The sequence below is a fragment of the Pseudophryne corroboree genome, chromosome 11 (genome assembly GCF_028390025.1).
Source record: "Pseudophryne corroboree isolate aPseCor3 chromosome 11, aPseCor3.hap2, whole genome shotgun sequence".
In the NCBI taxonomy this organism is placed as follows: Eukaryota; Metazoa; Chordata; class Amphibia; order Anura; family Myobatrachidae; genus Pseudophryne; species Pseudophryne corroboree.
Genome location: NC_086454.1, coordinates 163087189 through 163109909, shown reverse-complemented (window position 1 = coordinate 163109909; position 22721 = coordinate 163087189). Strand labels below are relative to the sequence as shown.

General features: G+C 49.3%; 1 protein-coding gene across 6 annotated transcripts in view; it reads left to right on the top strand.

The window, feature by feature from the left end:
- C11H11orf24 (chromosome 11 C11orf24 homolog) overlaps positions 1-22721 on the top strand; it is a 138949-nt gene that overhangs the window by 69356 nt on the left and 46872 nt on the right. The gene's annotated exons all lie outside the window — the stretch shown is intronic.

Here is a 22721-nt window from a genome sequence, read left to right as displayed (position 1 = left end):
TTTTCCAGGAATCTGGTTTCGCCTGCTTGAGGCAGGCAAAAATAGTCCCTGAGATGCCGCAGCGACCTGCAGTGTCCCATACCCGCTGCAGCAGCAGCAGGCTGGGTCTGCAGTGGGGGTGCGCGGCCCGGGACCCGGCACTCAGTGCCGAGACCCCCAGCAGGGAAGCCGGAGCAGTGCCACAGCACCCTCTTCCCCTGACCCCGCGGTCATGTGACCGGGGAGCCGGAGGTCAGCACTGCACTAGGAGCTGTCAGGAGCCAGCACTCGGTGCGGCATCAGAAACCCTGATAAGCCGCTGCTCGTGCCGGCTTATCGGAGCTAATAGGATAGCCCCCGGCGGGACAATTAAACCCGGTAAATTACTGAGGCTAATTGGATATCCCCCTTATGCTGGGTGCACACTAATAGATTTATCTGCAGATCAGTTGATCTGCAGATATATCTATGGACGGACCGGGCAGTGTGTTGAGCATACACATTGCCTGATTCGTCGGGACTGACATCATGAATTGGGTGGGCATTTACACACGCCCGCCCAGTTCGGCTGTTAATCACTGCCGGCTGGTGCAGCTTGTGTAAAGGCGGTCGGATGACCGCCTGTACACACACACAGCGATGCAACAATATATTGGCCTTCGGCTGTGCTGCAGAGCCAACTCAAAATGTCTGTGAACGACGGCGTTCAGACATATCGTTCGTACACACTGGCCGACGGACCCGCAATATATCTGCCAGTGTGTACAGACCATTAATCTCCCATCCTACTGAGTATGTGGCTATCAGCTCCCTGCTCCTCTCTGTGACAAACGACATGATGCTGAGACATCTGTACTACTGCAGCTGCCTCCTCTGATGCTCCAGGAAGAAAGGGGGTGGATGTAACTTTGTTTTGACAAGCCCACTCTTTTAAAAACAACAACTTGGCCTCTTGTCCATATCTGCATGTTTTCATGCATGGAGTTGCTGCCCCATAATTGACTGATTAGATATTTGCACAAGCATGTGTACCAAATAAAGGGGACACTGAATGTATTTTATTAGATATAGCTACCTGAAGTGGCTCACAAGCTCTGCTCATACGCAAGACATTTCTGCCGTTTGAATAATTTTTGCATTATAAAACATTTCAGGAATACATAACTGCTTAACTTTACAGCGGAATTATCTATGAAAACATTAAAGATCAAAATTCCCCCTGCAAAAAGGCAAACCGTTTTAGATAAAAAAAATTTTTTTTATAATATACTGTCATGTGTGTCTCTCTATCCTCCATACACACTGGATTTTGAATTATCCATCCCCTATTGATCCCAAGATGAGTTACTCCCTATTGTTATGAAGGCACACATCCTCTGGTTAGCCGGTTAATTTTCCAGCTGTCTAGATCCTGGCTGTTGGAATACGGACAATGGAATCCCGACACCCGTCAGAATGCCGACGCCAAAATCCCGGCAACCCCGACCTTAGTAAGTATAGCGCCTGGGTTAGGTATAAGGCCATAGGATGGGGTTAATTTAGCTACCACCTGGGTAGGTTAGAGTTAGGCTGTATCTGTGTGCGTGTGGAGGGGGGATTGAGGTCGGCTGCGGCGAGGGGAGGTTAAGGGTAAGTACCCACGGGGAGGGTTAGGCTGCGGGGAGGAGGGACTTAGGTTTAGGCAACTCCGGGGGGTTAGGTTAGGCTGCAGGAAGGGTGGGTAGGGAAGAGGGAACAACATCCCAAACTCTCCCCTGTTGGCATTGCAGTCTTTGGGTTCCCTGCGTCAGGATTATGACTGCCAGGGTAACAAGCGCCGTCAAATTATACTGAATGTGTCCTCTGGAAGCATGGCAGATAGTGACCACTGTAATGGACACAGTAGAACTAGCATTATGTATTTTATAAACAGAGTATAAAGCATAGTAGCGTGTCTAACACCCACTAGTATTTCTCTATCGTCCTAGTGGATGCTGGGGTTCCTGAAAGGACCATGGGGAATAGCGGCTCCGCAGGAGACAGGGCACAAAAAGTAAAGCTTTCCGATCAGGTGGTGTGCACTGGCTCCTCCCCCTATGACCCTCCTCCAAGCCTCAGTTAGATTTTTGTGCCCGGCCGAGAAGGGTGCAATCTAGGTGGCTCTCCTAAAGAGCTGCTTAGAGAAAGTTTAGCTTAGGTTTTTTATTTTACAGTGAGTCCTGCTGGCAACAGGATCACTGCAACGAGGGACTTAGGGGAGAAGAAGTGAACTCACCTGCGTGCAGGATGGATTGGCTTCTTGGCTACTGGACATCAGCTCCAGAGGGACGATCACAGGTACAGCCTGGATGGTCACCGGAGCCTCGCCGCCGGCCCCCTTGCAGATGCTGAAACATGAAGAGGTCCAGAATCGGCGGCAGAAGACTCCTCAGTCTTCTAAAGGTAGCGCACAGCACTGCAGCTGTGCGCCATTTTCCTCTCAGCACACTTCACACGGCAGTCACTGAGGGTGCAGGGCGCTGGGAGGGGAGCGCCCTGGGAGGCAAATGAAAACCTATTTGGCTAAAAAATACCTCACATATAGCCTCCGGGGGCTATATGGAGATATTTAACCCCTGCCAGAATACACTAAAGAGCGGGAGACGAGCCCGCCGGAAAAGGGGCGGGGCCTATCTCCTCAGCACACAGCGCCATTTTCCTTACACAGCTCCGCTGGTCAGGACGGCTCCCAGGTCTCTCCCCTGCACTGCACTACAGAAACAGGGTAAAACAAGAGAGGGGGGGCAAAATAGTGGCAAAAATTATATTATAAAAGCAGCTATACAGGGAGCACTTATTATAAGGCTATCCCTGTCATATATAGTGCTTTTGGTGTGTGCTGGCAAACTCTCCCTCTGTCTCCCCAAAGGGCTAGTGGGGTCCTGTCTTCGTTAAGAGCATTCCCTGTGTGTCTGCTGTGTGTCGGTACGTGTGTGTCGACATGTATGAGGACGATATTGGTGTGGAGGCGGAGCAATTGCCAAATATGGGGATGTCACCTCCTAGGGGGTCGACACCAGAATGGATGCCTTTATTTATGGAATTACGGGATAGTGTCAACACGCTAAAGCAGTCGTTTGACGACATGAGACGGCCGGACAATCAGTTAGTGCCTGTCCAGGCGCCTCAAACACCGTCAGGGGCTGTAAAACGCCCTTTGCCTCAGTCGGTCGACACAGACCCAGACACAGGCACTGATTCCAGTGGCGACGGTGACGAATCAACCGTATTTTCCAGTAGGGCCACACGTTATATGATTTTGGCAATGAAGGAGGCGTTACATTTAGCTGATACTACAGGTACCACTAAACAGGGTATTATGTGGGGTGTGAAAAAACTACCTATAGTTTTTCCTGAATCAGAAGAACTAAATGATGTATGTGATGAAGCGTGGGTTGCCCCCGATAAAAAGATGCTAATTTCAAAGAAGTTATTAGCTTTATACCCTTTACCGTCAGAGGTTAGGGCGCGCTGGGAAACACCTCCTAGGGTGGACAAGGCGCTCACACGCTTATCTAAACAAGTGGCGTTACCTTCTCCTGAGACGGCCGCACTTAAAGATCCAGCAGATAGGAGGATGGAAAATATCCAAAAAAGTATATACACACATACAGGTGTTATACTACGACCAGCTATAGCGACAGCCTGGATGTGCAGTGCTGGAGTAGCTTGGTCAGAGTCCCTGATTGAAAATATTGATACCCTGGATAGGGACAATGTTTTACTGTCTTTAGAGCAAATAAAGGATGCATTTCTTTATATGCGTGATGCACAGAGGGATATCTGCACACTGGCATCACGGGTAAGTGCTATGTCCATTTCGGCCAGAAGAAGTTTATGGACGCGACAGTGGTCAGGCGATGCGGACTCAAAACGGCATATGGAAGTTTTGCCGTATAAAGGGGAGGAGTTATTTGGAGTCGGTCTATCAGATTTGGTGGCCACGGCTACAGCCGGGAAATCCACCTTTTTACCTCAAGCTACTCCCCAACAGAAAAAGACACCGACTTTTCAACCGCAGCCCTTTCGTTCCTTTAAAAACAAGAGAGCAAAGGGATATTCATATCTGCCAAGAGGCAGAGGAAGGGGGAAGAGACACCAACAGGCAGCTCCTTCCCAGGAACAGAAGCCCTCCCCGCTTCTACAAAAGCCTCAGCATGACGCTGGGGCTTCTCAAGCGGACTCGGGGGCGGTGGGCGGTCGTCTCAAGAATTTCAGCGCGCAGTGGGCTCACTCGCAGGTAGATCCCTGGATCCTGCAGATAATATCTCAGGGGTACAGGTTGGAACTAGAGACAGATCCGCCTCGCCGTTTCCTGAAGTCTGCTTTACCAACGTCCCCCTCCGAAAGGGAGACGGTTTTGGAAGCCATTCACAAGCTGTACTCTCAGCAGGTGATAGTCAAGGTACCTCTTCTACAACAGGGAAAGGGGTATTATTCCACTCTATTTGTGGTACCGAAGCCGGACGGCTCGGTAAGACCTATTCTAAATCTGAAGTCCTTGAACCTGTACATAAAGAAGTTCAAGTTCAAAATGGAGTCACTCAGAGCAGTGATAGCGAACCTGGAAGAAGGGGACTTTATGGTGTCCTTGGACATCAAGGATGCGTACCTCCACGTTCCAATTTACCCCTCACACCAGGGGTACCTCAGGTTCGTTGTACAAAACTGTCACTATCAGTTTCAGACGCTGCCGTTTGGATTGTCCACGGCACCTCGGGTCTTTACAAAGGTAATGGCCGAGATGATGATTCTTCTTCGAAGAAAAGGCGTATTAATTATCCCATACTTGGACGATCTCCTAATAAGGGCAAGGTCCAGAGAACAGCTAGAGAGGGGATTAACACTGTCTCAAGAAGTGCTAAAACAGCACGGCTGGATTCTGAATATTCCAAAATCCCAGTTAATGCCGACAACTCGTCTGCTGTTCCTAGGGATGATTCTGGATACGGTTCAGAAAAAGGTTTTTCTCTATCGTCCTAAGTGGATGCTGGGGTTCCTGAAAGGACCATGGGGAATAGCGGCTCCGCAGGAGACAGGGCACAAAAGTAAAGCTTTTACAGGTCAGGTGGTGTGTACTGGCTCCTCCCCCTATGACCCTCCTCCAGACTCCAGTTAGATTTTTGTGCCCGGCCGAGAAGGGTGCAATTCTAGGTGGCTCTCATAAAGAGCTGCTTAGAGAGTTTAGCTTAGGTTTTTTATTTTACAGTGATTCCTGCTGGCAACAGGATCACTGCAACGAGGGACAGAGGGGAGAAGAAGTGAACTCACCTGCGTGCAGGATGGATTGGCTTCTTGGCTACTGGACATGAAGCTCCAGAGGGACGATCACAGGTACAGCCTGGATGGTCACCGGAGCCACGCCGCCGGCCCCCTCACAGATGCTGAAGCAAGAAGAGGTCCAGAATCGGCGGCTGAAGACTCCTGCAGTCTTCTTAAGGTAGCGCACAGCACTGCAGCTGTGCGCCATTTTCCTCTCAGCACACTTCACACGGCAGTCACTGAGGGTGCAGGGCGCTGGGAGGGGGGCGCCCTGGGAGGCAAATGAAAACCTTTAAAAAGGCTAAAAATACCTCACATATAGCCCCAGAGGCTATATGGAGATATTTACCCCTGCCTAAATGTACTAGATAGCGGGAGACGAGCCCGCCGGAAAAGGGGCGGGGCCTATCTCCTCAGCACACGGCGCCATTTTCTGTCACAGCTCCGCTGGTCAGGAAGGCTCCCAGGTCTCTCCCCTGCACTGCACTACAGAAACAGGGTATAACAGAGAGGGGGGGCAAAATAAATGGCAATATATCAATATAAAAGCAGCTATAAGGGAGCACTTAATCATAAGGCTATCCCTGTCATATATAGCGCTTTTTGGTGTGTGCTGGCAGACTCTCCCTCTGTCTCCCCAAAGGGCTAGTGGGTCCTGTCTTCGTATAGAGCATTCCCTGTGTGTCTGCTGTGTGTCGGTACGTGTGTGTCGACATGTATGAGGACGTTATTGGTGTGGAGGCGGAGCAATTGCCAAATATGAGGATGTCACCTCCTAGGGGGTCGACACCAGAATGGATGCCTTTATTTGTGGAATTACGGGATAGCGTCAACTCGCTTAAGCAGTCGTTTGCCGACATGAGGCGGCCGGACACTCAATTAGTGCCTGTCCAGGCGCCTCAAACACCGTCAGGGGCTGTAAAACGCCCCTTGCCTCAGTCGGTCGACACAGACCCAGACACAGGCACTGATTCCGGTGGTGAAGGTGACGAATCAACCGTATTTTCCAGTAGGGCCACACGTTATATGATTTTGGCAATAAAGGAGATGTTACATTTAGCTGATACTACAGGTACCACTAAACAGGGTATTATGTGGGGTGTGAAAAAACTACCAGTAGTTTTTACCGAATCAGAAGAATTAAATGACGTGTGTGATGAAGCGTGGGGTGCCCCGATAAAAAAACTGCTAATTTCAAAGAAGTTATTGGCTTTATACCCTTTCCCGCCAGAGGTTAGGGAGCGCTGGGAAACACCTCCTAGGGTGGACAAAGCGCTAACACGCTTATCAAAACAAGTGGCGTTACCCTCTCCTGAGACGGCCGCACTTAAAGATCCATCAGATAGGAGGATGGAAAATATCCAAAAAGGTATATACACACATGCAGGTGTTATACTACGACCAGCTATTGCGACTGCCTGGATGTGCAGTGCTGGGGTAGTTTGGTCAGAGTCCCTGATCGAAAATATTGATACCCTGGACGGGGACAATATTTTACTGTCGTTAGAACAAATAAAGGATGCATTTCTTTATATGCGTGATGCACAGAGAGATATCTGCACACTGGCATCACGGGTAAGTGCTATGTCCATTTCGGCCAGAAGAGCTTTATGGACACGACAGTGGACAGGCGATGCGTAGAGGAGTTATTTGGGGTCGGTCTATCGGATTTGGTGGCCACGGCTACGGCCGGGAAATCCACTTTTCTACCTCAAGTCACTCCCCAACAGAAAAAGGCACCGACTTTTCAACCGCAGCCTTTTCGTTCCTTTAAAAATAAGAGAGCAAAGGGCTATTCATATCTGCCACGAGGCAGAGGACGAGGGAAGAGACAGCAACAGGCAGCTCCTTCCCAGGAACAGAAGCCCTCCCCGGCTTCTACAAAAGCCTCAGCATGACGCTGGGGCTTCGCAAGCGGACTTGGGGGCGGTAGGCGGTCGTCTCAAAAATTACAGCGCGCAGTGGGCTCACTCGCAGGTAAATCCCTGGATCCTGCAGATAATATCTCAGGGGTACAGGTTGAAATTAGAGACAGAGCCACCTCGCCGTTTCCTGAAGTCGGCTTTACCAACGTCCCCCTCAGAAAGGGAGACGGTTTTGGAAGCCATTCACAAGCTGTATTCTCAGCAGGTGATAGTCAAGGTACCTCTTCTACAACAAGGGAAGGGGTATTATTCCACTCTTTTTGTGGTACCGAAGCCGGATGGCTCGGTAAGGCCTATTCTAAATCTGAAGTCCTTGAACCTGTACATAAAGAAGTTCAAGTTCAAGATGGAGTCACTCAGAGCAGTGATAGCGAACCTGGAAGAAGGGGACTTTATGGTATCCTTGGACATCAAGGATGCGTATCTCCACGTTCCAATTACCCCTCACACCAGGGGTACCTCGGGTTCGTTGTACAAAACTGTCACTATCAGTTTCAGACGCTGCCGTTTGGTTTGTCCACGGCACCTCGGGTCTTTACAAAGGTAATGGCCGAGATAATATTTCTTCTTCGAAGAAAAGGCGTATTAATTATCCCATACTTGGACGATCTCCTAATATGGACAAGGTCCAGAGAACAGCTAGAGATGGGTTTAGCACTATCTCAAGAGGTGCTAAAGCAGCACGGATGGATTCTGAATATTCCAAAATCCCAATTAATGCCGACAACTCGTCTGCTGTTCCTGGGGATGATTCTGGACACAGTTCAGAAAAAGGTTTTTCTTCCCGAAGAAAAAGCCAAGGAGTTATCTGACCTGGTCAGGAACCTCCTAAAACCAGGAAAGGTGTCTGTACATCAATGCACAAGAGTCCTGGGAAAAAATGGTAGCTTCTTACGAAGCAATCCCTTTCGGCAGATTCCATGCAAAGGGATCTGTTGGACAAATGGTCAGGGTCGCATCTTCAGATGCACCTGCGGATAACCCTGTCGCCGAGGACAAGGGTATCCCTTCTGTGGTGGTTGCAGGAGGCTCATCTATTGGAGGGCCGCAGATTCGGCATGCAGGATTGGATCCTGGTGACCACGGATGCCAGCCTGAGAGGCTGGGGAGCAGTCACACAGGGAAGAAATTTCCAGGGAGTGTGGTCGAGCCTGAAAAAGTCTCTTCACATAAGCATTCTGGAACTAAGAGCAATCTACAATGCTCTAAGCCAGGCGGAACCTCTGCTTCAAGGAAGACCGGTGTTGATCCAGTCGGACAACATCACGGCAGTCGCCCATGTAAACAGACAGGGCGGCACAAGAAACAGAATGGCAGAAGCTGCCAGGATCCTTCGCTGGGCGGAGAATCACGTGATAGCACTGTCAGCAGTATTCATCCCGGGCGTGGACAACTGGGAAGCAGACTTCCTCAGCAGACACGACCTTCACCCGGGAGAGTGGGTACTTCATCCAGAAGTTTTCCACATGCTATTAAACCGTTGGGTAAAACCAATGGTGGACATGATGGCGTCTCGCCTCAACAAGACACTGGACAGTTATTGCGCCAGGTCAAGAGATCCGCAGGCAATAGCTGTGGACGCGTTGGTAACACCTTGGGTGTACCAGTCCGTTTATGTGTTTCCTCCTCTGCCTCTCATACCAAAGGTATTGAGGATTATACGGCAAAGAGGAGTAAGACTAGTGGCTCCGGATTGGCCAAGAAGGACTTGGTACCCGGAACTTCAAGAGATGGTCACGGACGATCCGTGGCCTCTACTTCTGAGAAGGGACCTGCTTCAGCAGGGTCCTTGTCTTTTTCAAGACTTACCGCGGCTGCGTTTGACGGCATGGCGTTTGAATGCCAGATCCTAAAAGGAAAAGGCATTCCAGAAGAAGTCATTCCTACCTTGATACAGGCAAGGAAGGAAGTCACCGCGAAGCATTATCGCCGTATTTGGCGAAAATATGTTGCGGGGTGCGAGCAGCGGAGTGCTCCGATGGAGGAATTTCAACTGGGTCGGTTTCCTACATTTCCTGCAATCAGGATTGTCTATGGGTCTCAAATTGGGATCTATTAAGGTTCAAATTTCGGCCCTATCCATATTCTTCCAAAGAGAATTGGCCTCAGTCCCTGAGGTCCAGATTTTTATCAAAGGAGTACTGCATATACAGCCTCCTGTGGTGCCTAAGGTGGCACCGTGGGATCTAAATGTAGTTTTAGATTTCCTCAAATCCAATTGGTTTGAACCACTAAAGAATGTGGATTTGAAATATCTCACATGGAAAGTGACTATGTTACTGGCCCTGGCTTCGGCCGGGAGAGTATCTGAACTGGCGGCTTTGTTTTATAAAAGCCCTTATTTAATTTTCCATTCGACATAGGGCAGAGCTGCGGACGCGTCCGCATTTTCTCCCTAAGGTGGTATCAGCGTTTCACCTGAACCAGCCTATTGTAGTGCCTGCGGCTACAGACGACTTGAAGGACTCCAAGTTGTTGGACGTTGTCAGAGCCTTAAAAATATACATTTAAAGGACGGCTGGAGTCAGAAAATCTGACTCGCTGTTTATACTGTATGCACCCAACAAGTTGGGTGCACCTGCTTCTAAGCAGTCGATTGCTCGTTGGATTTGTAACAAAATTCAACTTGTACATTCTGTGGCAGGCCTGCCACAGCCTAAATCTGTTAAGGCCCATTCCGCAAGGAAGGTGGGCTCATCTTGGGCGGCTGCCCGAGGGGTCTCGGCATTACTACTCTGCCGAGCAGCTACGTGGTCAGGGGAGAACACGTTTGTAAATTTTTACAAATTTGATACCCTGGCAAAGGAGGACCTGGAGTTCTCTCATTCGGTGCTGCAGAGTCATCCGCACTCTCCCGCCCGTTTGGGAGCTTTGGTATAATCCCCATGGTCCTTTCAGGAACCCCAGCATCCACTTAGGACGATAGAGAAAATAAGAATTTACTTACCGATAATTCTATTTCTCGGAGTCCGTAGTGGATGCTGGGCGCCCATCCCAAGTGCGGATTATCTGCAATACTTGTACATAGTTATTGTTAACTAATTCGGGTTATTGTTTAGGAAGCCATCTTTCAGAGGCTCCTCTGTTATCATACTGTTAACTGGGTTTAGATCACAAGTTGTACGGTGTGATTGGTGTGGCTGGTATGAGTCTTACCCGGGATTCAAAATCCTCCCTTATTGTGTACGCTCGTCCGGGCACAGTACCTAACTGGAGTCTGGAGGAGGGTCATAGGGGGAGGAGCCAGTACACACCACCTGACCTGTAAAAGCTTTACTTTTGTGCCCTGTCTCCTGCGGAGCCGCTATTCCCCATGGTCCTTTCAGGAACCCCAGCATCCACTACGGACTCCGAGAAATAGAATTATCGGTAAGTAAATTCTTATTTTCTCCCGGAGGAAAAAGCCAAGGAGTTATCCGAGCTTGTCAGGAACCTCCTAAAACCAGGAAAGGTGTCTGTACATCAATGCACAAGAGTCCTGGGAAAAATGGTGGCTTCTTACGAAGCAATTCCATTCGGCAGATTCCATGCACGAATTTTCCAGAGGGATCTGTTGGACAAATGGTCAGGGTCGCATCTTCAGATGCACCAGCGGATAACCCTGTCTCCAAGGACAAGGGTATCTCTTCTGTGGTGGTTGCAGAGTGCTCATCTATTGGAGGGCCGCAGATTCGGCATACAGGATTGGATCCTGGTGACCACGGACGCCAGCCTGAGAGGCTGGGGAGCAGTCACACAAGGAAGAAACTTCCAGGGAGTGTGGACGAGCCTGGAAACGTCTCTTCACATAAACATTCTGGAACTAAGAGCAATCTACAATGCTCTAAGCCAGGCAGAACCTCTGCTTCAAGGAAAACCGGTGTTGATCCAGTCGGACAACATCACGGCAGTCGCCCATGTAAACAGACAGGGCGGCACAAGAAGCAGGAGTGCAATGGCAGAAGCTGCAAGGATTCTTCGCTGGGCAGAGAATCATGTGATAGCACTGTCAGCAGTGTTCATCCCGGGAGTGGACAACTGGGAAGCAGACTTCCTCAGCAGACACGACCTTCACCCGGGAGAGTGGGGACTTCATCCGGAAGTCTTCCACATGCTGGTAACCCGTTGGGAAAGACCAATGGTGGACATGATGGCGTCTCGCCTCAACAAAAAACTGGACAGGTATTGCGCCAGGTCAAGAGATCCGCAGGCAATAGCTGTGGACGCGCTGGTAACGCCTTGGGTGTACCAGTCGGTGTATGTGTTTCCTCCTCTGCCTCTCATACCAAAAGTATTGAGAATTATACGGCAAAGAGGCGTAAGAACGATACTAGTGGTTCCGGATTGGCCAAGAAGGACTTGGTACCCGGAACTTCAAGAGATGATCACGGAAGATCCGTGGCCTCTACCTCTAAGGAGGGACTTGCTTCAGCAGGGTCCCTGTCTGTTTCAAGACTTACCGCGGCTGCGTTTGACGGCATGGCGGTTGAACGCCGGATCCTAAAGGAAAAAGGCATGCCGGAAGAAGTCATTCCTACTTTGATTAAAGCAAGGAAGGAAGTAACCGTGCAACACTATCACCGCATTTGGCGAAGATATGTTGCGTGGTGCGAGGATCGGAGTGCTCCAACGGAGGAATTTCAACTGGGTCGATTCCTACATTTCCTGCAATCAGGATTGTCTATGGGTCTCAAATTGGGATCTATTAAGGTTCAAATTTCGGCCCTGTCGATTTTCTTTCAAAAAGAATTGGCTTCAGTTCCTGAAGTCCAGACTTTTGTTAAGGGAGTGCTGCATATACAGCCTCCTGTGGTGCCTCCAGTGGCACCGTGGGATCTCAATGTGGTTTTGGAATTTCTAAAATCTCATTGGTTTGAACCACTAAAAAAGGTGGATTTAAAATATCTCACATGGAAAGTGACCATGTTACTAGCCCTGGCTTCGGCCAGGAGAGTGTCAGAACTGGCAGCTTTATCTTACAAAAGCCCATATCTGATTTTCCATTCGGACAGGGCAGAACTGCGGACTCGTCCGCATTTTCTCCCTAAGGTGGTGTCAGCATTTCATCTGAACCAGCCTATTGTAGTGCCTGCGGCTACAAGTGACTTGGAGGACTCCAAGTTACTGGACGTTGTCAGAGCATTAAAAATATATATTGCAAGGACAGCTGGAGTCAGAAAATCTGACTCGTTGTTTATATTGTATGCACCCAACAAGATGGGTGCTCCTGCGTCTAAGCAGACGATTGCTCGTTGGATCTGTAGCACAATCCAACTTGCACATTCTGTGGCAGGCCTGCCACAGCCTAAATCTGTAAAGGCCCACTCCACAAGGAAGGTGGGCTCATCTTGGGCGGCTGCCCGAGGGGTCTCGGCATTACAACTTTGCCGAGCAGCTACGTGGTCAGGGGAGAACACGTTTGTAAAATTTTACAAATTTGATACTCTGGCTAAGGAGGACCTGGAGTTCTCTCATTCGGTGCTGCAGAGTCATCCGCACTCTCCCGCCCGTTTGGGAGCTTTGGTATAATCCCCATGGTCCTTTCAGGAACCCCAGCATCCACTAGGACGATAGAGAAAATAAGAATTTACTTACCGATAATTCTATTTCTCGGAGTCCGTAGTGGATGCTGGGCGCCCATCCCAAGTGCGGATTATCTGCAATAATTGTACATAGTTATTGTTAACTAATTCGGGTTATTGTTTAGGAAGCCATCTTTCAGAGGCTCCTCTGTTATCATACTGTTAACTGGGTTTGATCACAAGTTGTACGGTGTGATTGGTGTGGCTGGTATGAGTCTTACCCGGGATTCAAAATTCCTCCCTTATTGTGTACGCTCGTCCGGGCACAGTACCTAACTGAGGCTTGGAGGAGGGTCATAGGGGGAGGAGCCAGTGCACACCACCTTATCGGAAAGCTTTACTTTTTGTGCCCTGTCTCCTGCGGAGCCGCTATTCCCCATGGTCCTTTCAGGAACCCCAGCATCCACTACGGACTCCGAGAAATAGAATTATCGGTAAGTAAATTCTTATTTTTAGACTGATCATTCACCATTTCTGCTGCGGGCTCCACTGGGCTCCACAAGGATAGACATAGGGGTGTAGAGTAGGATCTTGATCCGAGGCACCAACAGGCTCAAAAGCCTTAACTGTTCTCAGAATGCACAGGGCCGCCTCCTCTATAACCCCGCCTCCCTGCACAGGAGCTCAGTTTTGTATTTGGTTCCGCAGATAGCAGGCACATAACAGAGGGGCTGCTCTGGGCAGCCCTAAGAAGAGCTTTTTTTGAGAAGAAAAGTGAAGACTTCAAGGGCTGTAGCAGTGTGTACATGTCTAGTGACATTCACTGCTGCAGCTCCATCTCTCCCCAGCGGCGCTGTACACTCCCGAGCCCTGGTTGCCGGGTAACTACAGCAGGAGGGTCCGGTTTTCTTCTGAGTCAGGCACACACAACGGGGGCTCTCAGGGATCGCATGGCCACGCTTCGGGAGGCGGTGAGTGGGTCCCACTCACGGGACCCGTGCTTTATCGCGATCCGGCGCGGTCGGTGGGAGGCGGGCCACGCGCGCTGGCGGTGGACACTGTGGCAGTACAGGTGATCCCACTAGATCACCAGGGCATGGGTGCAGGTCAGGTTTTCTCTTAAAACCTTTTTTGTGTGTAGCCCGCAGTACCTGGTGGTTTTGCCAGCAGAGGGGATAAGGCTTAGACCTGGAGCCCCTCCCCCAGCCCCAGGGCACCATTTCCAGCAAATGTTCCCGCCCTGGAGCTGCATATCTGTCTCTCCCTCACTCCCTGTCAGTGTTTGGGCACCATTTCTCTCAGTTACACAGTTCCTGGGACTGCTTGGGCAAATCCTCCTTTGTAAAGCCGCCTGGTTGACAGCGCTGTGACTTTACATAACACTTAAGTATTCTACATGTCAATTAGACAGTGTTAGTTAAGAGAGTGCATTTAGTCAGGGTTCTCTGGTACAAGTACCCTGTGATATACATCCAGTTCTTACTGTACAGTGTTATATCTATTGACTACATAGCTATATATAAAAGCTGGTCCAGTGCAGTATTATTGTTAGTAATAACCTCTGCATTGTATAACTGTGACTATATGTGTCTGCATTGGCTTACTGAGCAGTTTCCATTTCGTGTCTCTCACTCAACTTGCTATCCCTATATTCTATAACCTGAGGGGGCTTGGTGCATCAGGTTTTATAATTATATAGGATTTTCACACAGATATACTTTAATACGTATATTTCTCTGTGATTTTAGTCACCATGTCTCCTGTATCTCTGCTTGTGCTGACTACACTGCGCAGGGGTTTGGTCAAGAGGTATTGTGCTGCTGACAATTGTACTGTGTTACCTGATGCTGCAAGTTATGTCATGTCTGCTTCTGAAGGTAATGGTTCTGTGGCTGAACACACTGCCGGTGTTGCTGAAGCCACAGATCCCTATGAGGAGACCATAGCAGCTGTGGGCTCTGGTTCTGGGGGCTCCTTGCCCCCCAGTGGGACTGTGGCAATGGGGGTGCATGATGACCCACCGTGGGCTACTTTCTCCACGCTTCTACATACGCTAGTTACTAAACTAACACCCCCTATGGGACCTATGCTGGTGCAACCGTATGTGGTCCCTGCAGCTAACCCGCCGTGGGCGGATAATTTGTCTGCTCAATTGAAGAAGTTGAACCAGTCCTTGACTACTAAAAAGTCTGACCCTGCATCGCCTAAGACCAAGGGGTCCTCTAAGTAAGCTCTTATCTCCTCACAATCCACTGCTGTCACTGACACCTCGTCTGATGAAGATGGCGCTTACACTGACCCCACAGATTCTGACACAGATACTGCTGAGGGGGAGGGTAGTTCACATGTGGATGTTCCTGATCTTTTGGAGGCTATTAAGTTGATTTTACAGATTACGGATGATCCTGAGCCATCCGCCCCTCCTAAGAAACCAGATAGGTTCAAGCGTCAGAAGGTGGTTAAACAAGTTTTACCTCACTCTGACCACCTAGTGGATATACGTCAGGAACCCTGGGGAAACCCGGGAAGAAGTTTGTGCCTCAAAAGAAGATGCTGGCTCGCTATCCCCTCGTGCCAGAGCTGTCTAAAAATTGGGAAACGCCTCCTCCAGTAGACTCGCATGTGGCTAGGATGGTGGTTAACTCAGCTCTACCTGTCACTACCGTCACGTCTCTGAAAGAGCCTACGGATAAACGTGTGGAGGGTTGTCTAAAAGCAATTTACACCCTCATGGGTGCTGCACAAAGACCCACTATTGCAGCAACATGGGCTGCAGAGGCTATTGAAGCATGGGCCCTAGAGTTAGAAGCTGAAATCTCTTCTGACCATGCTAGACAATGCTTGTCATATATTGTCATAGCTTCTCACTATATTAAAGAGGTGGCTTCTGATGCCGGTATCCTAGCAACCAAGGCCTCTACTACATCAGTCCTGGCTCGCCGGATATTGTGGCTGAGATCCTGGTCTGTGGATCTGGACTCTAGAAAAACCCTGGAGGTACTCCCTTTCAAGGGAGATATTCTGTTTGGGGAGGACTTAAATAAGATAGTGGCTGACTTGGCTACTGCCAAAACTGCCTGTCTGGCAAGTACCGCTCCTTCTGTGTCGAAGGCTAAAGGTACTTCCTTTCCCCCCTTTCGTCCTTCAGGTAAAGCAAAAGGTTAGGCGTACAACAGCAGGTCCGCACTTCCAAACCTGGTTAGCCGAAGCCCAAAAGAGCCTGGGCTGCCCGTCAGCCAGCTTCCAAGACCGATAAGCCTACCACATGACGGGGTGGGCCTCCCCCTGGGGGATCCCAGGGTGGGGGGCCGGCTTATAGGGTATACCCAGGAATGGTTGAAGACCACTTCAGATGCCTGGGTACGGGAAGTCGTCACTCGAGGTTACGCCATAGCCTTCAAATACCGCCCCCTTCATCGATTTTGCCGGACAGACGTCCCGTTGGACCAGACAAAGGCAAACACTCTACATTTGGTGGTACAGACCCTCCTGGATACAGGAGTCGTAGTACAGGTGCCTATTGCTCAGAGGGGCCGGGGGTACTATTCTCCGCTGTTCCTAGTCCCGAAACCGAATGGGTCCTCCCGGCCCATTCTCAACCTCAAGGCATTGAACAGGTTTGTGAAAGTTTCCAAGTTCCGTATGGAAACCCTTCGCTCTATAGTTCTGGCCTTGGAACCTGGGGACTACATGGTCTCCCTGGACATACAGGATGCTTACCTGCATATTCCTATAGCAGTGTCACATCAGCAATACCTGAGGTTTGCGATTGGCAACCTCCATTACCAGTTTCGGGCGTTACCTTTTGGTTTAACTACGGCTCCGCAAGTCTTCACCAAAGTTATGACGGTGGTACTCCGCCGTCAAGGGGTCAGGATACTGCCGTATCTGGACGACTTGTTAATCATGGCAAATTCCCCAAACCTTCTCCTACGTCATCTGGATATGACTGTCCGGTTTCTACAAGCCCACGGGTGGCTCATCAACTGGAAGAAATCCTCCCTAGTCCCTGCTCAGAGCATGGTGCACCTGAGAGCGCTATTGGACACTCACAACCAGCGGTTGTTCTTGTCTCAGGAGAAAGTCCTGAAGCTTCAGGACAGGATTCGTTGCTTCCTTTCTCGTCCGCAAGTGTCGATACATTCGGCGATGCAGGTGCTGGGCCTCATGGTGTCAGCATTCGACATGGTGGAGTATGCTCAATTCCATTCTCGCCCCCTCCAGAGGCTGATTCTAGCCAAGTGGGACGGCCTGCCTCACCGGATCAGGTCTCAAATGATTTCATTGACTCCGGAGGTCCGTCTGTCGCTGCACTGGTGGCTCCAGGACCAACGATTGTGCAGGGGCCGTCCCTTCTGGATATCCGACTGGGTCCTGTTGACGACAGATGCCAGTCTAAGAGGTTGGGGGGCGGTGCTGGAGCAACACTCCCTTCAGTGTCGGTGGACCAAGGAGGAATCTCTCCTCTCGATCAACATTCTGGAATTGCGGGCGATCTTCAATGCGTTGAACCTGGCCCAGCATTTAATTCAGAACCGTCCTGTTCAAGTACAGTCGGACAACGCCACCAAAGTGGCTTGCATAAATCATAAAGGCGGCATTCAAAGCCGTTTGGCAATGAAGGACGTCTCACGGATTCTACAATGGGCGGAACGCCATCTACCGGCCATATCGGCAATATTCATTCCGGGGGTCCTGAATTGGGAAGCAGACTTTCTCAGTCGTCAGGACGTACACGCCGGAGAGTGGGGCCTCCATCCAGATGTGTTTCAACTCCTAGTGGAAAAGTGGGGCCTTCCAGAGGTGGATCTGATGGCGTCTCGACACAATCACAAGGTTCCAGTCTTCGGAGCAAGGACAAGGGATCCTCAAGCAGCATTCGTGGATGCACTGGCGGTGCCGTGGAGGTTTCGGCTGCCGTACGTGTTCCCTCCGGTGTCACTCCTGCCCAGAGTAATTCGGAAGTTCAAGCAATAAAGAGGAATTCTGCTTCTCATAGCTCCAGCGTGGCCCAGACGGCACTGGTTCTCAGACCTGTAGGGCCTATCGTCAGAGCGTCCAATTCTACTTCCACAACGCCCAGACCTCTTCGTTCAGGGCCCCTGTGTCTACCAGGACCTAGCCAGGCTGTCTTTGACGGCGTGGCTCTTTAAGCTTCCGTCTTGAGGGCTAAAGGGTTTTCTGAGGCGGTCATTCAAACTATGTTGCGGGCCCGGAAACCGGCTTCTGCTCGCATTTACTATAGGGTCTGGCATTCTTACTTTGTTTGGTGCGCATCTAACAATTATGACGCTTCCAAGTTTAGTATAGCCAAGCTGTTGGCCTTTCTTCAGCAGGGCCTGGACTTAGGCCTGTGTCTGGCCTCCCTCAAGGTTCAAATATCTGCCTTGTCGGTGTGGTTTCAGAGAAAGATTGCGACCTTACCTGATGTGCATGCCTTTACTCAGGGCGTGTTGCGTATCCAACCTCCCTATGTCCCGCCTGTGGCTCCTTGGGACTTGTCGGTGGTTTTGGAGGTGTTACAAGAGTCTCCGTTTGAACCTCTTGGTTCAACTGATCTTAAGTGGCTTTCCCTTAAGGTGGTGTTTCTGCTGGCTATTGCTTCAGCTAGAAGGGTGTCGGATTTAGGTGCCTTATCTTGTAGTTCCCCGTATCTGATATTTCACCGTGACCGGGTGGTTCTTAGGACTTCTTAACTAGGAGATTGTGGTTCCGGCACTTGTTTCTCCTGATCTGTCTCCCAAAGAGCAGTCTTTGGATGTGGTACGGGCTCTCCGAATCTATGTGAAGACTGCTTCTATTAGGAAATCTGATTCTCTCTTTGTGCTGTTTGGATTTCACAAACGGGGCTGGCCTGCTCACAAGCAAACTTTGGCCAGATGGATTAGAATGGTGATTGCACATGCTTATGTGAGGGCTGGTCTATCAGCTCCTGCTCACATTATGGCCCATTCTACTCGGTCTGTTGGACCATCTTGGGCAGCCCGCCGTGGTGCGACCCTTGAACAATTGTGCAAGGCGGCTACGTGGTCCTCTGTGAACACGTTCATAAGGTTCTATGCCTTCGATACTGCCGCTTCCCAGGATGCTTCCTTTGGACGCCGGGTCCTTGTGCCTACTACAGTGCGTCCCCTCCCATAAGGAACTGCTTTAGGACATCCCCTATGTCTATCCTTGTGGAGCCCAGTGTACCCCGCAGCAGAAAACGAGTTTTATGGTAAGAACTTACCTTTGTTAAAACTTTCTGCAAGGTACACTGGGCTCCACAAGGTGCCCACCCTGACGCACTTAGCTTCTTTGGGTTGGTATGGCATTAGCCGCTGACGCTTCTCCTGTCATGAGAGTGTGGTGTATGTGGCTACTAACCGTTGTCGTCTCTTTTCCTGCTACTGCATTGGGCTGGTTAACTAAAAACTGAGCTACTGTGCAGGGAGGTGGGGTTATAGAGGAGGCGGCGCTATGCATTCTGGGAACAGTCAAAGCTTTTCTGCCGCCTCACATCTCTCTCATCTGTCACACCCCTCTCCTCGGGTGGTGGCGAGTGTAAGGGAAGCCTGTCAGTGTCCTCTATACCTACCAGCCTCTTATAGCAGGGCCTCCACTCGGCTCTAGTGCGCAGCTACTAGATAGTTATTTAAGGAACTAATATTATATTATTTATAGTTATTTTTTCTGCCTTACTGGGCATGTCTATATGGCAGGCCCGAACTGGCCATCAGACACTTCTGGCAAATGCCAGAAGGGCTGATGGCCTTTTGGGAGTCAGTCCGCCCTAAAAGTTATCCAGTTACATCCTCTCTGTACAGTCCACATAACTTCTAATTGTAAAGCGCAACAGAATATGCTGCGCTATATAAGAAACTGCTAATAAATAATAAAAGCCTGGCTGGGCAGTGCTGCTCAGCCGCACGCCAAACAGAGAGCCAGGGGATGGCCGAGCAGCTCCACTTCCTGGTAGAGATGGCTACTGAGTGAATGTCTCAACACACTGAGTCGAATCTTGTAGATGTTCGAATGAGTTGAGTCAGGAAAAGCTGAAGTGTCGAGACATAATACTCACTGCAGCAGCCTCTCTCCCCAGTTCACACGCACTCACATACAGCACAGCGCAGCCCACATGTCTTTCTGCCGAGTCCTAAGTGATTCCCGGGCTCAGGATCCGCCCCCTTGTCTCATCCCCCGAACGAGGGCTCTCCTCTCCTGATGAGTCCTGAATGACTCCTGGGATTAGGATCCGCCCCCTTGTCTCATCCCCCGAACGAGGGCTCTCCTCTCCTGATGAGTCCTGAATGACTCCTGGGATTAGGATCCGCCCCCTTGTCTCTGCTCTGAGTCCCTCTGCAGTGCGATGCATTGAAGATGACCCGTGAGCCGAGACACTGTGTCGCGCCACTCCACTGAGCTGAATCATGTGACTCTACACACACCAGTGTCTCGGCTTGCCCATCTCTACTTCCTGGCGCTCTCCTCGTCCGCCCAGTATACAAATACATGGGGGCGTGCCGTGAGGACATGGCCCTGTGAGACATGGCCATGCCCCCTTATCGTGTGCACATGGCCACTGTATTGCAAGTACTATTTTAGAGCACCAGTCTATCCCTGCTACGTGGCAAGGTTCTATTTTACAAAAGCAGATTTGAAATCTATCATAAAGGAAGTGAAAATTAAATGCTATGTCCCTACATTGAGACTTGGTGAATATTGCTGGTAAGAAACATTGATTATATTTTTTTCATTTCCCATAGAGGCGCTGTAATACAAGTGCATGAGGCTCTAACAGGAGCTTGCGGCTAATTGAATCTGCTCCAAAGAGTTTGATATGTTTTCCCCCTCTTATTCAGTGTGTCGACACTCTGTTTCAGTCCTAGTGCGAATTTCTGCTTATTGCATTCCATGGGATTTGCTAGCACTGTAAATGCTTTATCAGCAGATCTGCAGATTATACTCTACAGTCCGTGTCACATGAGAATAAAGTGTTGTCATAAATAAGTTTTCCAAGATTAAGAGAAAAACATACATGTACATTCACGTAAACACACTGTATTGCGGCACATACTGTACATAACAAAACACTGAAAGAATGAATATGATTTATGATGTAATTATAAAAAAAAAAAAAAAACAGTTTCTGGACAATCATAGTGTAACCGAATCCACAATTATCTTTTAGTAAACGTAATGTGGAATTGAAAAAGTAGGTCCATAGGCAGAAACTTACTGAGGGACATTTGGTTAGTATAGTATTTAGTCAGGGGCACTGTAGACTAAAGCATTTGTGACTATTAAATGCTTTCTATAAGGGCGTGAACAGATTGTATAATTGTCTACATTGTGTTTGACTTGTAGGTAGCAATGCAAAGTAAACAGAACAAGACGCACCAAATAAGTGGAGCGAATGAAACTAGCTCAGGGTGCTTGATTTAATTGATCACTTGCATCTGGCAGATGTAAATAAGCTTGATCCCTATCTATCTTGGCCTGTGTATTACTGAGGTATTATGTGGTCATTGCAAATAAATTGTTTGTCGTTATCTTCTCAGCAGAGCTACTTTACTTTAACCATGTAAGTCCTAGCTATTCCATGCCTTGCACATATTGGGGCAGATGTATTAACCTGGAGAAGGCATAAGGAAGTGATAAACCAGAGATAAGTGCAAGGTGATAAACGCACCAGCCAATCATCTCCAATACGCACATTGACAGGGGCTGACTGGATGGTGCGTTTAACACCTTGCACTTATCTCTGGTTTATCACTTCTTCCTTTATCTTCTCCAGGTTAATACATCTGCCCCATTGTTGTTAGACTTGAGCTGGTCCGGTTCTCCGACCCAAACTACACGTTCCGAGCTGGGATCCGAATGCGGCTTGGGGTTTCCTACCTGACTCTGATCCCAAAACGAGGCAAAACTCCATACTCCCGTTGTCGGAATTCTCATGGGCTTTGGATTCTACAAAGGTCCCCGATGATTGTGCCATTTTCACTCCGGCTGTGGAGCTTGTACACTGCAGAAGTGCTGTGTCCATCCAGGGGTGCTGTGTTGTCCATTAAGGGGCTGCTGTGTCCGTCTAGGGGTTCTCTGTCCGTCCATCAAGGGGCTGCTGTGTCCTCCAGGGGTGCTCTGCCCCAGTGTAAAAAATTAAAAGCTAAAAATCTAATTTAAAAAAATATATATATTTTTTTTGTGCTGTACCACGGTATACTATACTATTAATTTTCATATACAAGTACTGTTACACTGCCGGTTAGACCGCAGAGTAATAGTCATACAAGTATTGTGACGTTGTAGGTCAGACCGCAGTGTAATATATTTAAAGTATTGTGACACTGTAGATGGAACCCCGATTCCATCCAAGTATTGTGACATTGTAGGTCAGGGATGGGGAACCTTTGGCCCTCCAGCTGCTGTTGAACTATCATACCAGCATGCCTTGCTACAGTTTTGCTATTTGGCCATTCTAAAACTGTTGCAGGGCATGCTGGGATGTGTTGTTCAACATCTGGAGGGCCGAAGGTTCCCCATCCCTGCTGTAGGTGGTGCTGCAGTGTAATATTCATGCACGTATTGTAATACTGTAGGTGTTACCCCAATTTCATCCAAGTGTTGTGACACTGTAGGTCAGGGGTGGGGAACCTTTGGCCCTCCAGCTTTTGTTGAACTACACATACCAGCATGCCTTGCTAAAGTTTTGATATTTGGTCATGCTAAAACTGGTGCATGGCATGCTGGGATGTGTAGTTCAACAGCTGAAGGGCCAAAGGTTCCCCACCCCTCCTGTAGGTGGTGCTGCAGTGTAATATTCATCCAAGTATAGTGACACTGTAGGTGGTACTGCAGTCTTTGACCAATGTTGCAACAAAACAGAAAAACACTTTTTGTTCATTACAAGCTGTTTACTGAGATAGTTGATGTGTTGAAAAATGTTGTGTAGGCTATTTGCACCCTCTACTGGCGTCACCGCTTAACTGCATTCATGTTAACAATTTAAATCCTAGCCTCTAAACATGTGGTAATCATTTTGCTGAGATTCAATTTT